We start from the raw sequence: 15,655 nt of genomic DNA on the forward strand, positions 1-15,655 counted from the left end.
CAGTAGGAAGGGACAGACATCTGCTGTAAGCATCAGTACAGCGCGGTTAACGCTGCACAGCGTTCTGTGGTTTGTGAGCAGCGCAGACTTTTTATCATTCAAAAGTTTCTTACCAACTTGCAGATTTGCCTTTTTACCGCGTTCCCCAAGATAGTTTGACAGGTCAGCCTGAAGTGATGAGCATTCTGACACAAACTGCGTTGTGTCTTAGACATTTTGCCTGCAGTTGTTTTACTGTAGTAGCGCTTTGATTTGAAAAGGAACTTGCTACAAAGTGGTGTGTTTTAGGGTATAGCAAAAAAAAATCCAATATCGTGCTGCATGTATTGCAGAGATTTTCTGCTTAGCCCTTATTATTGCTTTCTGATTTTCTTTTTTTTTTCATTGAGTATGTAAATGGAGAACGGTATAATTTTTGTAATTTTTAACAGTTACTGAAAAGCAAAAATCATAGAAATGAGAAAGAATGTGAGCTTTAATTGCAAATATCAAATATGTTTTTAAACTGACATTTTGAAAGCAGATTGCCCTGGCAATTTAATGATATTAAATATCCTCAGAGCAAGCTCTTTCAGATCCACAAGTATTTCTTTGGTTGAGCTGACCATAACACAAATATACAGGTGTGTAAAATGCCTTAAGATGCTGAAGAGATTTGCAGGGACAATCGACTGTAGACCACAGTGCAGTGACAGTACAGATCTTGCTGACGCTAATGGCACGGTGCAGAACAGTTACTGAACATCAGGGACCATAAGAGTAGCCCCCAAACAAATGTTTTATCTCATTGCTGAAGACAGTGCATTTCCTGGGAAAGCTGCTTTCTCTGCAGGCCTGAACCGTTGTGTTCATTTTGTTTTTCTGTTTGGAGTGCCAGTCTGTTTACTAAAGTTATTAGTTTATAAATTTTGCCAAGGTAAAGTAACTGTGAGAGCTTTAAATTAGAATAAGTGCCACTTCTGTGTGGCAGGTTCCTTTGAGGGCTGATTAGAAAGCAGGCCTCCTGTTGCCTGCCCCTTTATGCATGGCACTATTGCTATGGGTACTTGTTTATAGCTTACCTTTGAATTTATATAAGTGTGCACTGCAGTGTGATGACTCGCCCTCCGATAGCGAAGATTCTGCTTTTTTTTTCTGGGTTCAAGTTAATAACTTCACTTTAAAGAGTTATTTTAATTAGGTGGGTTTTATTGTAATGAATTAAAATTAACTTGGAGTAGCAAATTACATAAGACTGCAAGGGTTATAGATTAGCCTCACCATAGCTACAGCACATCTTTTTGTAAATGAATTAAAGTTCTGTGCTTCAGACACCTTGGCAGTAAACACTGAGAGAAAACGAGTGTCAGTGTTGTCTCCAGTTATTTTCCTCCTAAATGTGATTCTGTTCACTCACTCAGAAGATTTCCCACTCTAAAAAGAGTCCTAACAGGCAGCAAGGGATGAAAGCGGCAGCTGCAGGAGGCTGGATCCCTGAGCAGGAGATAGCCTAGGAGACAGGAGTACCACGGCACCGCAAGCCAAACCCAGAGGTGAGGGGAGGCATTTCTTCAACTGTCAGTGCACGGTCAAGGCAAGATCTAAAGATGTGTTGGGCTTGCAACGTGTCACTGGCCAGCTGTGTGACAGCAACCAGAATGACCAGCCTCAAGGAATGACTTTTGGTAGGAGGATACTTCTTCCCTCATGGGAAGGAAAGAAAAAGGCGTAAAAGGATGCTGCTTTGTATAGTACTTCTTGTTTGGATGTGTTGGGGAAGTATTAAAACGTAGGAGTTGGGCTTCACTGTCTTACCCCTTTTATAGGTTCTGAAAACAGGAGAAAGTGAGAGTAAAATTCATGCCATTTAGCTGTGGTCACATTTCACACTTGCTTGACACGAATGCAAATGACAACAAAACAGAAGACAATAGCAAATACAGGCTTCTGCATTTTACAACCAACAACCACAATGACAAACATCAAATTTTATTGTCCTGGTTTCACATGTCAGTAAACACTCCAGATTTAGTGATTTATTGTGTGTGTGTCCTTACAAAAATTAGAGAAGCAGTGACTTTGTTTTAAAGGGCAGAGTAGCATTCTGGTCTCTCTAAAAGTCTTCTTGACAACCTGGAGTTTGTTGGTCTGAAATGGAGGGAACTCAAATAAGGTTGCTCTAAGAACACAACATTTCAACATAGGATTCTTAACTGTCTAACTAGTTACCAGCTATGAAGGGATGAAAATTGCCCTCATTTTGTTTTTCAACAAGTAGATTTGTAATTCACACACACACACCAAGCCTCCAAGCCTGCCACATAGGCAGTGTCCCAGTTCCCACTATTCCTTGTTTGAAGAGCTGTAGGAATAAGAACTGTAAGATGTCCAAGATGGGATGGCACAGTAACTGGTTGTGAAGGAAGTCAGAGAGTGAAAGCCATGGGGGAAACCTCTGCTTCTCAGCTCAGAAATCTTTGGCTGTTACCGTCAAATCTTCTCAATCTGGCTTTCCTTGCAAACTGAAGAAGAAAAGAGATGCACCAGTGGGCAACAGAGTTTGGGGCTGACTGTCAGCATTTAGAAGAGGAGAAGAGCTAGCAGAACTCCGTAGTTTCTCCTTTCCTGCCCATTTTAAAGCTGACATACCATGGATGAGGAGACATATTTTCACCAGTGTTCCTGATTTCAGGATCAAAAATACGTACCAGTCCACTTATATGTTCCCTTAACTGAGTGTATGTACACTTAGTAGTTGGATAACTACCATATATGACAAAAGCCAGGTTTGGTGATTTTAAAACTGGGCTGGTCCAGGGTTTGCTTTCAGCTGAGTGAAAATGGTGTTAGTCGCTATGTGTTAATCTCAAGCTGATCCATAACCTCCAGTGAGCTGAGAGCTGTTGTACAAGGCCCCACGCACGGGCTGGCAATGTGTCGGGAATCCAGGCTGTCCCTTTGTCACCTGATGAGCACAATGCTCAGCGTCATGTCACGAGGTAGGGAGGTGAACTCGGCGATCGATGCCCGTGTGGGATGCATCTGTCTGTATAATAAACGTGGAGACAAGTTACAGCACTTTTCTTTCAGGCTGTATCAAGAAACTTGTAATTCCACTTGTCGTTTTGTTCAAAGGAATTCTTGTACATGCACCTGTGGAAAACTGGAAAGGATCATTTTTTTAAAGGTTTCCCTTTGCATATAAATCACAGCTCTGTGTGCTTCCCCATTTTAATTGGGTGACCTTTTGAAACCTGTGGACAGGCGCTTAAATTCTGGACCTGCTGGTAGGCTTCAGATTTGAAATCAATTCATGATCTAGCAGTTACTCAGCTTTAAATCAAAATGCCTAGAATGGAAATTTGAGAAAAAGAAGATCCACTTGGAAGGTTCCTTCTCACTACTCATAGAAAACTTCATTACAGACCAAACAGATGTGTGTAAAATCCAGATTTATTTGTCAGCTTAATGGCTGAAAAGACTTATGAAGATTCAGTATGAAAAAAACAGGAGGAGCAAGAAACATGTAATGTTTCCAATAGGACATTTCTGTGTAATTATCAATTTAAGCTTACATTATTTGTTACTCGTTACTGCACTGAGCTGTTAAATATTTAGTAGTAGTTTGTTTAATTGGGTTTGACCTATAAAGGAATCTGTACGTAGCGTAGCTCCTGTTCCAGGAGCCCGTTCCTCTCTCCCATCTAGGCAAATTTGTATTCACACAAGATGAACACATGTTGTTAGACAAGGGTTTTGTTTTTGTTGTTTGGGTTTTTTACCTCTCTTTCTCCCCCATGGATTTATTTGTCTTTAAGGTATCTAAAATTAGAGCACAAAGTAGGAGTGCTGCTAGTGGATGTAAAATGGGAGGGAGGTCAAACTTAAACTTGTTTACAGATGTTGTAGTTTAGAAAGCACCAGCATGATAAATTAAACATAACAAAGAAAAAAAAGTAAAGCAGAGCAACAGCCAGCCCATGAACATATGTGTCTATAAAACACTGACTTAATCCCTGAATATCTTATTAGGCAGTATTGCCTATCAAAGCTTGTTGTGCCCCTGTTACTCTGTTGTACAATAGCTGCAGATAAGCCCAGATTTGTTCAGTTTTGGGTTCTGCTTGCTCTTTGCCTGACTGTCTGGCACAGTGAAGAGACTTCTGGTTGTGGCCTCTGCAGAGGGTATGCAAGCAGCAATCAGTGAGGAATATTCACTTTGTTTTAAACTCTACAGGCCTGGCTCTGTTCTTACTTGTCCCTGTCTTGAAACTCCCTTGATTTCAGTGGAGTTTCTCTTAATTTATACCAGGGTAATCATAATCATGTTCTAAAGTAATAAGAATTTTGATATATTTCTCAGAAGTGCCTCCTTTTGCCTTTTTTGTTTAAGTTTTTATGCCCACTTAGTGAACAATTTCGTTATTGGGGAAGGATGCTTGTGTATTAATTTCAAACATTTACAGTATCACAAAAGCCTCATTTATCTGCAAACAAGACTTAAGCCTGGATCCTGATTAGCAATACAGCCCTTTTGCAGCATAAAAGAACAAGAAAGTTTTCCAGTTTCAGTGAATTGCTGTGAGCATGGCCTAACCCTTGCTGTCTCTTATCCCCATCACCATCATCTTGTCATTTACAGGGGTAATGCACACACCTTACCTGTGTATCCAGACACACCTTGCCCAGAATGGAAGAGGTGGCTTTAAGTTCCTTTGCATTTCAATTATCACCAAAGAGGGTAAGGGAGGCGTATGGAAGGCTGTTGCCTGGCACCATAGGTTAAAAGAGCCTTAACCAGGGGCCCCTGCCAATGCTTATAATGAGGAAGGTGCAAGGATGGTGAACAGACACCTGTGTTGGTGTCTGTTCTCTTCTGGTGACAATGATGTACCTAAGAATATATGTCATTATTTTCCATACAGCAAATCTGTGATATATGGACACAGAAACAATAATGAATCCAAAAAGGAATCATTGACATTTTACTTACTGGAAGTCTCTGAAGAAAAATAGATATCTGGGGGGATGTGGGTTGTTTTGGTTTTGGTTTTAATTTTCAGTTTGCATCCCTGAGAACATGCTAGCCAGTCAAAGATCTTTTTATGTTTTGGTTTTCCCTGGCCCAGCTGGAAATGCTTGAGTAGAAGAACCAGAATACCAAGAGTTTTGTATAAATACAATTAAGAGCATGATCTAATTAGCAGTCATGCCATTTCAGAGACATTAAGATAATATCAAATCACATAGCTTAGGTGAACTAATTTATATGAATAACTGCAATTCAGTGTAGACTTTCCTAAATTATCATTGTCAGCAGTGGTCAGTCATGACCTGAGATGACCATTTAATTGGCCATCATGTCTGAGAACAGACCTGATTCTCAAAGGCTGGTAAACATCAACTCACCACACATATGTGGTATTTATGGGAACACACATTCTCTTGGGATTTGGCCCCTTCTTTGTTGTGAAAATAGCTCTGTTTCAGCTCAGATCAAATGCTTATTTCCTTGGGAATCTCAAGTTTCAGAGATTGTATTTTGTTAGGTCTGTGCTGGCGACCAAACTTGGCCTGGGTGAAACTTCATGCCTACTTTAATGCATTTAAAAATTCGCTGCAGTACTGGAGATGCTGGTGGCAGCAACACCTGGCCTGGAATTTTTTCTGTTTACTCCAGAGTCTCCATTTGGCTCCCTACTTTTCACCTATGAAAAACTATCAGACTTCATCTCCTTTCCAGCTCCTTCGTGCACTTGGGATAAGTGTGACCACTGAAATCTGAACATAAATTCATTTTTGTATCAGAAACATTGGGATTCCTGTGATGAAACGCATCAGAAACATCTGATAGTTCCAAGATTTCAGATACAATGATTTAAGTTAATTTCTTGTAGTTTGTGTTGTATGAAAGGAAAGGAGGGGCATGGGAGGGAAAATAATCTGTGGTCATACAGAAATGTTTACAATCTGGTGTTCATAGATGCTCTGTCAGTACAGTTAAGGGTTATAGCATAGAATAGACCTAGATATGTCTCAAACCTTAGTTAATTCATTTCATGGAGGTGGGCTGTGGAAGTGGTTACCTAACGGTAACACAAATCCCACTTACACTACACTTTTTTACCTGTACAGTAACTAAGCCTGAGAAGCCCATGTAACAGAATCTTCTTAATTGCTTGCAGCAGCAGTGGAACCAGGGCCTTAATGTTTTGGGGCATTGAAAGTAAGTTTCCTGCTTTCAGATGCTTTGAAATGGCCCAGATACTCTACTGAACCCAGCTCCTGACTATGCAGATTTGGTTTCTTGTGTGATTGGAGGCTGGCTGAGCCTCTTCCTCTCCTGGGACATGAGGAAAAAAAAATCCTAACCCTGAGGTCTGTGAAGCTGTGAAATAGTCTCCCAAGAGGAACACTGGAAGCTCTAATTAAAATTGGACTGGGCAAAACACACGGAATTACACTATAGGCAATAATCCAACACTGGCAAGGTGGGTGGAGAAAACGCCCTAATGGGTCTCTTCTGTCTTTAAATTCTATGAATTCTTGTTCTTCCCTTTTATTATCCTATTTCACCTTTTTCTTTAATGGTGACACAGTGTCGTCTAGAAAGTACTGTAAGATTATGTTGAATGTCAAAAGAAAATGCAGCAGTTTCTCTGCAGATTCACAGCGATTATGTGGAGACAAGAAAAAGAGAAACTGACTGTAAGCGAGGGACATCAGTGCAGTGTTTCTGGTCTGTAAGACAGTGGCAAATGCCTGCAGTAGATGTGTTTATCTTTTTGACATTACATTCCATATTCTCTGCTTATGATGAATAACCACTTTCCACCAAACCTAACACAGGTGTGGAAAAGTCATTTACTGTAGCTGTGAATGTCACTCAGATTGCTGGAGACATCTTCTATCCAAATGTTTCGAATATCCCCAAAGACTTTACTAAATAATACCTTTTTACATCTTAATTTATAGTATGTATTTAATCTTAGTATCTCACAAATCTAAATATCTCATCAATTTAGTCTTGGGTGTAATCACATTACAGTTTACCAGGAAAGAACCCTGCCATAATATAACAGGGCTTTGACAAGAAACTCGCTGCTGCAGTACTGAAGCAGAACAAGTTTGAAGAAAGGGTATAAAAATAAATATTTACTGAGATTTTTCTTATATCTGAATAAGTTTCATTTATTTGTTTCTGGTGTTATGCCTGATATCCTTCTTCCCTCCTCACCCACACTTCTTTCCACTTGCTGCAGTATTTCGGCTGTTCCCAATGCAGAGCTTTCTGCTTGAGAGGTCTTACATCGTGACAACAAGTTAAGTAGTGAAGCATCAGACTTAAGTTCTGGAAACCATGTTGACACTGTGAAACTGTGGTTTTGATTTGTCATTACTGCTGCACTTAAGATTTAGCTCGTCTTGCCTTTTCCACCGGCCTTTCTTTCTTCCCCTTCTCTTCTGGAAAATCCAACATCCTCTTGTTAGCTGCAGACAGTTTGAGAAGTATGGTACAGGGTAAGAAGTTGGAATAAAAAGAAGGGAAGAGAAGCAAAAAATCTTGATTAGAAAGTATAATTTAATAGAACGTGTATTGAACCAAATGTATTGATTAATGTGGAAGATATAGTACTTATATTGATTCAAACTAGAGATTTAGTACTAAAAGCTGTAAGCCAAAAAGCTGTTGCAGATTGCTACAAAAGTCAGTTTAATGCTGTCCTTGAGAATGCCTTCACAAAGAAATTCTTCTAATGTTTGAGGAGTAGGTAGAATGCGGTATATGTCAGTTTGATCCCAGAGGGTTTTATTTTGTACTCTAATAGCTGTTACGAGCCTACATTATATCCAAGGAGTAATTTTCCTTAGGGGTGCCCAGCTCGCTTTGTGTCAATATTCTAGCATTTTAAGTCACGTACAGTATATGCTTCTGGGAACAGTGCAGGAGCCAGCCAGACTCATAATGGTCTGCATTCATTAATAAAGGCAGAAGCTTCTGTCCCTCCATTGCCCACTACAGGGATGCCTCCCTGGTCTTCGGGGACACATACAGGCACATTTAAAGAAAGCTTTATTTTGAGTGGGCAGGAGATGAAATGCAGGACTTGCAGGCATTTCCTAAGTCAGCTATATGCCCGAGCACAGGGGTGACCTTAGTGGGTCAGAGAAGAATGCAGGTCAAAAGACTTATTATCCAGCCTGTTGGAAACCAATTGCTTTTGTTAAAAAAAAAATAAAATGTAGTGCTTAAAGGTTGATAGTAATGTAGAGTTCTGTTTTACAACCTGGAACTGTATTGCAGTGCGGCAGGGTGCATCTGGGTTTTTGAATGCAAAAAAAATACCAGATGATCCATAATGTACACAGATAAAGGATTCCACATAAGTGATAACATGTAGGGTACCATCATTACTTAATCAGTGATGATTGATTACTTATATTTGTGTTCTTGAAGTAAGGAAAAATAACATGCTGCTATGGTACTGTTACCATCTGTTGAAATAATGTGTCTACATTTCATCTTGGTATTTCTTCACATGTACCCTCTTTGCACTGTTTGTCAGGTACAACCACATCTTGTTGCATCTAGTCATAAAAAACAGAAGTCACATTTAAATTGAATGTGACCACAGCTCCCATTAAAGATTCTAATGGGCTGGTGAGTCTGTGGCTATCTGGGGGTATTTTTTTCTTTGTTAATTTTGAGCCTGTGGGCAGGAACTTTTTCCTAGCTAATTCTTCTCATGTTCTATCTGAAACACAAAGACATATACCAACGACAAAAAGTATTATTACCTCTTTTGTCTCAAGCATTTCTGCAAAGAAACCTTTTTATGTTTGGGTTTTTTTCAGAGGAGATTCTTCCACCAAGTATTGCAGTGAAATCTGTGCATGTTTTTAACTCCTTAGCACTGACTACAAGGATATCTCAAAGCGTTTTCATTCAGAAAAGTGGTGGCGTAGAATTTTATAGCAGTTTACATAATAGTCAGGATTCTGGGGTCTGCTAACAAAAATAATTACTTCTAGGAACAGAGCAAATACATTTTACGAGTTTATTTTGCTTATGTCGAATTCAGGTTTTCCCAAGTAATACAGCTGCTTTTCAAATAATACTGAGACAGAGGAATTGGGGATGCAGGGCAGTTTTCCTGGCTTGGTTTGTGCCTAATGCGGTGACAAATGCAGTGACACGCAGACCTCCTGCTTCACTGTTCCTCCATTTTGTGCACGCAAAGCTTGTGTTTGTGTTTGCAAAGTAGTTTCTCCTCATGAAATCACAGCTTTTGGAAATGTTAACATCGCTGTTGCTGAAGTCCAGGAAAGATTATGTGAAGAAAAAATATTTTTCGCTTTCTTTGGCTAAGCAGGAAAATGAAATTTTTGCTTCGTAGGGGGACTACCTCATAATTAAACAGATGGGTTTATGTGCAATCAGATTTGGGGGAGGCAAAGAAGGGGAGCATATGATATCTCCTATACTTAATGAAATGATTTCTCCTTGGCAAGAGGATGTACTAATTGCTCCGAACTCAGGCAAAGTAGTTTGAAGTTTCCGGCGGAGGCATGTTTCGAGCTTGTGTAGTGTCTTTAGTGAAGGGCAGCGTGCTCTCCAAGCCGCACAGGGGATCTCGACTGTAATATTGTGCTCTCACTGGGTGTACCGCACACCCATGTCCCTGCCGTGTCCCTGCTGGCGGGAGCTCCAAATTCTGCTTTCCCCGCCTGCCCGAACCCCCGCTGCCGGGGAGGCGGGGAGCTGGCTGCACGCAAGGCAAAGAGACAATCAGAGCCGAGATCTGCTGTGTGGATAATGGAGGGGAATTTTTGCCCTAAATTTTTAAACACAACACCCCTCATAAAAACAACAACAGTTCATAACTGGGATTAATGTTCGCAATTTTCAGTCACTTAGACATGGGGTCTCCAATAGATGGCTTTTGGTGGAGCAGAATATGGCTCTCTGTGGGATTACAGAATTTTCCTCCTTTTCTTATCTCTCCCCTCCCATCCTTCGCCTCCTTGTCTTGTCAATGTTATGCTTCTGAAGTGCTTCCACTCTGTATTTTTTTGCCACTTATCCACATAGGTATTTTTCCCTAGTCCCTCACGTTTGGGAAGCCTTAATTACTTTGGAAACTGTGTTTTCTTTTGACTGCAATAAGTACAGTTGCCTTTTTAAGGCCTAAACTGCTCAAAGCATTTCCTCCTGTTCGTATCCTGCCCTGTCTCGTTTTTCTCTGCAACACTTGTTTTCTTCTATTATCTCTAGAGAATCTCATTTTGCACCAGGGCACGAGAGTCAGGGACACTGACATCAGAGGCAAGTTAGTCCTTATGCCGTATTTTATTTTGTCTGCTTCGTATTTGGACCTCTTTATTCTTCAACCAAAAATATCATTGCAGCCAGAGTTACGGCTGCAGTTCTAAAACTGCTTCATATGCAACTCTTCATCCAGCCCCAAACTAATTATGCGTTTTTCACTTAGTGGAAAGACATAAAGGATGGGCATGAGTGACATGCTTGCTCTCAGTAGATTAGAAACAAAAGACACACACCGCCCCCACCCCCCAAATATCTCTCTGCAATGTAACAACTGGTATATGACTTCACTTACTCAGAAGCAGAGAAGGAAATCAGAATGCAGGCTGCCACCCCATATTTAACTTGTCCTGTTGTTCCTAGGTACTGCGGGGTCTCCAATAAGCCTGTGGTGTTATGCTGTAAGTGCTGCAATAAATGGACACAACAGGATGACAAAAGGGCTGACTGTCAGGCTTAACTCTTAATTTCCTTGCTTCGTGGTTTAAAGTCAGAGCCCATTGCCTGTGACCAGCCAACAATTTAGTCTGCAGCTATTGTTACTGCTTTACAGCATTTTGAAATTATTTTGTGGGAAGGATAAGAAGCTAAATGAAATCAAGTGGTAGGGTGTATTTTTTTAACACGCTCTGGCCTTGGATGGTCTGGAATTCCTGCCATCAGCATTAAATCATCTGGTATTCACATCTGGAAATTGCATCTTTGAGTGTCACTGGGTCATTTTCCTTTAATCTTGAGAATGGCACTACATTAAAAATTCCTCAGTCTTACTGTAAGGTCCTTTCCTTGCCAAATGTCCTATGAACTATTGTTTGTGTGCGTGCACAGTTTAAGGAGAGAGAAGGAGGAAGGGAGGGAGAGCTATCGGCCTGGTCTGCAGTCACGCTGTATTTCACATTTGTTTCTCCAAGGCTGTTTTCTTGTGCCTTTTCTTGGGTGGCTCTGGAGGGTATGGTTCAGTAGATGTTCACTTCGTTGAAAACGATGACTGTCTTTTGGGACCAGGTTCATCCTGAAGTGTGTTAGTCCAAAGGGGTTTTAAGACAGATTAACTTAATAAAGCAGAGTGAAGGGACTGAATGTGCTGGGAACAAATTACGGGACAATGTGACACCCCTGCCCTCTGGGTCACTGGCCCAAATCTGGCCCAGATTACTAAGGGGAAAATTCATCGCTAATCAGTGGCTGCCCTGTTGTCTGAGCAGGAGCATTCACAGACCTTTCCCAGTCATCTGTGGATCCAGCATACATTGTAGAAGAAATAACACATACTAGATTGGACCCTTGCTCTTCGCTCAAGGCTTGCGAAGGACCTGAACCAGGACAGGCATTGAAATAGCATCTGTCATCCCTAAAAGTGGTCGACTCGATTAGGGCAGTGGTAGTAAAGTGGGTGAAACTTGTGTTTGCTACTGGATTTGGTAATTGCTCATATGGGAAAGGAGAAATTCAGGCTCCAGAGTCGATGCTGTGTCACCTCACATAAGGCACTGCATTCACTTGAGGAAAAATGCCTGTGGTTTTGGTAACTGAAGGAAGGGCTGTGGCAGTCTCTCCTGTTTTCTCCTCATCCTTTGAGCTCTCTGCCAGGCACAGAATGATGTGCTATACTGTTTAGGGGGAAATAGGTTTTAATGCATTAAAATATTTGAAGCGATACCACAGTCTAGGAAGCACAGTCCAATTAGCATATTTTTGGTTTGTAGGCAGCGAGGTCTTTTACGACAAACAAATGCTCTTCTCATCCCCGTAATGCATAAACCGTGAGCTGTATGTTAGCGAACACCAGAACTGCTGACCTGGTATGCGGTTTCACTGGGGCAGGTCAGCCCACACCTACCCAGAGATTGTTCATTGCCATTTTTGTGCCACATGGAAAGACAGGATGTCATCCAGAGGGACTTGGATGAGCTTGAAAAGTGGGCCTGTGTGAACCTCATGAGGTTCAACAAAGCCAAGCGCAAGGTCCTACACCTGGATCAGGCAATTCTCAGTATCAATACAGGCTGGGGGATGGTGTGACTGAGAGCAGCCCTGTGGAAAAGGACCTGGATGTACTGGTAGACGAGAAGCTGGACATGAGCCAGCAATGTGCATCTGCAGCCCAGAAGGCCAATGGCATCCTGGGCTGCTTCAAAAGAAACGTGGCCAGCAGATCAAGAGAGGTGATTCTGCCCCTCTGCTCTGCTCTGCTCTGCTCTGCTCTGCTCTGGTGAGACCTCATCTGGAGTACTGCATCCAGCTCTGGGGCCCTCAGTAAAAGAAGGAAATGGAGCTGTTGGAGTGGGTCCAGAGGAGGGCCACAAAAATGATCAGAGGGCTGAAGCACTTCTCCTATGAAGACAGGCTGAGGGAGCTGGGCTTGTTCAGCCTGGAGAAGAGAAGGCTGCAGGGAGACCTCATGGTGGCCTTCCATTACTTAAAGGAGGCCTTCTAAGAATGATGAGGACAATCAACAAGGCCTGTTGTGACAGGACAATGAGTAATGGTTTTAAACTAAGAGAGGGTAGATTTAGATTAGATATAGGGAAGAAATTTTTTTACAATGATGGTGGTGAAAAACTTGAACAGGTTGCCCAGAGAAGTAGTAGAGGCCCCATTCCTGGCAGCGTTGAAGGTCAGGTGGGATGGGGCTCTGAGCAACCTGATCTAGTTGAGGTTGCCCCTCCTCACTGCAGGGGGGTTGGACTGGATGAATTCTAAAGGTCCCTCCCAACCCAAACCATTCTGTGATTCTATGAGATAGATGGGAAAACACTTTTTGATAAAGATGCTGCTTCTGGCTGCTTTAAAACAAGGAGGGGTCAAACATACTCTCTTCCCAGACCATCATTTCACGAGACATGTTGGGAGGATTGTTTCTGCATCTTTCTTTCAGAAATGCCTGCCCTGTGACTAAACTGTTCCTTTTATTTCTGTTACAGAATCATACGATGACGCAGCACAGCAGTTAGTGCAAGGCCCGTCTCTTCCAGAGGATTCTTTGCGGCACAAAAAGGGAACACGTTTTACTCTTTGCACGAAACTTTCATTGTTAATGTATATTATTCAGAAACATTGTATTGTACCATAAACTTGTATTATCGAAACTGTTGGATGTTCATGTGTTTGAACTTTTGAGCACCGGATAGACTTCTTGTATATAAAGTGTTGCACATGTATTATGTTGTCTGATACTAAAATGGTCTTATAAAGACAAGTGGACTTGGGCCCTATTCAAGAAAGATACAAATAATAATAATACTGTGTGAGGGGGAAAAAAAAGCTTAAGAAAAAGTGTCATTTTTCAGGAGGAGGGAGAAGGTAATAGCTATGTTCCATTACAGCTCTGTTTGGCCTTCCTTTCATTTAAACTTCAGTCTAAGAAACCTCTCTTTTGGTATACAAACAGTGAATCTAAGACTATTTTTTATTGCTGAAGATTCTTGCAAAAAATACGAAGAGACTCTTTCTCACAGAGCAGGAACCCACAGTTGAATAAGGCCCGTATATATATTTGTAAGCCTTGCGATATGACAGATAGCATTACCATATATGCAATAGTTGTTATGTAGATTGTCAAAGAGTTTTTTTTTTCTGGATACCATTTGAAGCTTTGAGTGTTCAAGACTTTCCTTAATGATTTCACATGGCCAAATTCTTGAATCAGTTGAACTAACCTGTATGTTACTGTTATTAATGTTTACTCTGCGGTCTGAACCTGGAGATTACTGGAATTGTTTTCCAAAAGGAAATAAATTCAGTTTACCATTATGTGTAAGTGTGCTTGTGTCTTGTCTTTTTCCTTGGAAAGTAACTTTATTATTGCTGCTCCTGTAGTACTTAAAGGGCCACTGTGCTCTGGAATACCATTGTGTCAGGACCTATGCACTGCTCAGTAGGAGCAGGTCACTTTTCTCAAAGCTAGGCATTTAAATAAATGTAATTGTAAAAACATAACTGCTGGCCCACTGCAAAGCCATGTGTGCTTGAGGGCAATATTCACTGTTTTCTGGTTTTGTTTGTTAGGGGTTTTTTGTTTGGCAGTCTCAGTTACATACCTGTACATTGGACATGTCGGTTGCCAGAGGAGTCACCGCACATCTGTGCGATATTTTTTAGTGAGTTGGGTCTGGTACTGACAACTGGGAGGCACCACAGCTCTGCTGGTAGCACTGTTCTCCTCCCATCCCTCACCCTCTCTTCTGACGTGGGCAGCAGAATTGGAGGTGGTGCCCACTGCGGGATGATGCTCACCAGCACCGCGGCCCTGGGGGAGCAGTCACAAGATCTCATAGCTCTGCTCGGGTCTGAATTGGCTCCTGACTGCCTGCAGTTTCGAGACGAGGAAAGAAGGGGATAAAAACTCCTCTTGCCTACCTGTATCCCCCACTACTCCAGCTCACCTACAACAGAGGACAAACAAAACATTCTCCTGCTCTTTCAGTATCTTACCCTATTGCTTGAATTGCTGGTTTTATCCCATGGAAACCAGTGTTGCTGAAATACTGCAGTTAAAGACCTGCACATCACAACAGTCCAAATGGCTGGAGCTGCTTGCCTATTGCTGTCAGGGTAGATATAAAGTGTGATTTCCAGTTTGCTGAATGTCACATATTGACTCCTCACAGATGGAGGATGGAGACGAAAGAAGTAAAGTCTGAAAGTCTCTGGTTACAAGACATTCCCAGAAAAAAATGTGTTGTGTTTAAAGCTCCAGCTTTGAGGCTATTGTGCATATTTTGCCAAATACAAAAAAGAAAATCCTGGGTTTTGTATGAATATCTTATTTGTGCTGACAAAAGGATAAACGCAGGCATGAGTACACAAGGCTTGTAGGATGCCAATTCTATTTATAAGTCAGAAACTGTTCCCATTCTTATTCTCATTAATATATTACTCATCTCAGCCAAATTGAATGCGATGCAACTTTCTTTATTTTTGACAGATACCTTAAAGGATATAAGGCATTTCAGCCTTCATGTGTGAAAGTGTGACATATTGGTTAAGACTGAAAATAACATGTTTCTAGTAGAGTTCAAGTATATAAGAAATATTACACCCTACTGTTTTTGTAAATGTCAGAGTGCCACTGAGTTGAGACAGATGGTAGCTGAGAAAAATGCAATCTTATAATCAAAAGCTAAAATATGTCAAAAATATGTTAGCAAGCAAAACATAGCATATTACTAGCGTCTCATGTCATGACAGCTTGCAAAACATGCAAAGATGTTGAATTTCTAGATATGTAAATAAAGGAGCAGTAAACAGCGCAGCAGCAAACGTGATGAAGACTTTATGCATCGATTGTCCCCTCAGGTCGGCGCGGGCGAATAGCGGGGTCTTAGGCCGCAGGCAGCCCCAGGTGGC

At 41.4% G+C, this 15,655-nt stretch overlaps 1 long non-coding RNA gene across 1 annotated transcript in view; it reads left to right on the forward strand.

The window, feature by feature from the left end:
* Positions 1-14,059, forward strand: part of LOC104538547 — a 29,002-nt gene extending 14,943 nt beyond the window's left edge. Inside the window, exon 3 of the long non-coding RNA XR_728115.1 lies at positions 13,231-14,059. This is a non-coding gene — a long non-coding RNA (uncharacterized LOC104538547). The remainder of the gene's footprint in view (positions 1-13,230) is intronic.
* Positions 14,060-15,655: the final 1,596 nt, after the last annotated feature.

This window comes from Mesitornis unicolor, unplaced genomic scaffold, assembly GCF_000695765.1.
Source record: "Mesitornis unicolor isolate BGI_N332 unplaced genomic scaffold, ASM69576v1 scaffold7013, whole genome shotgun sequence".
Classification (NCBI taxonomy): Eukaryota; Metazoa; Chordata; class Aves; order Mesitornithiformes; family Mesitornithidae; genus Mesitornis; species Mesitornis unicolor.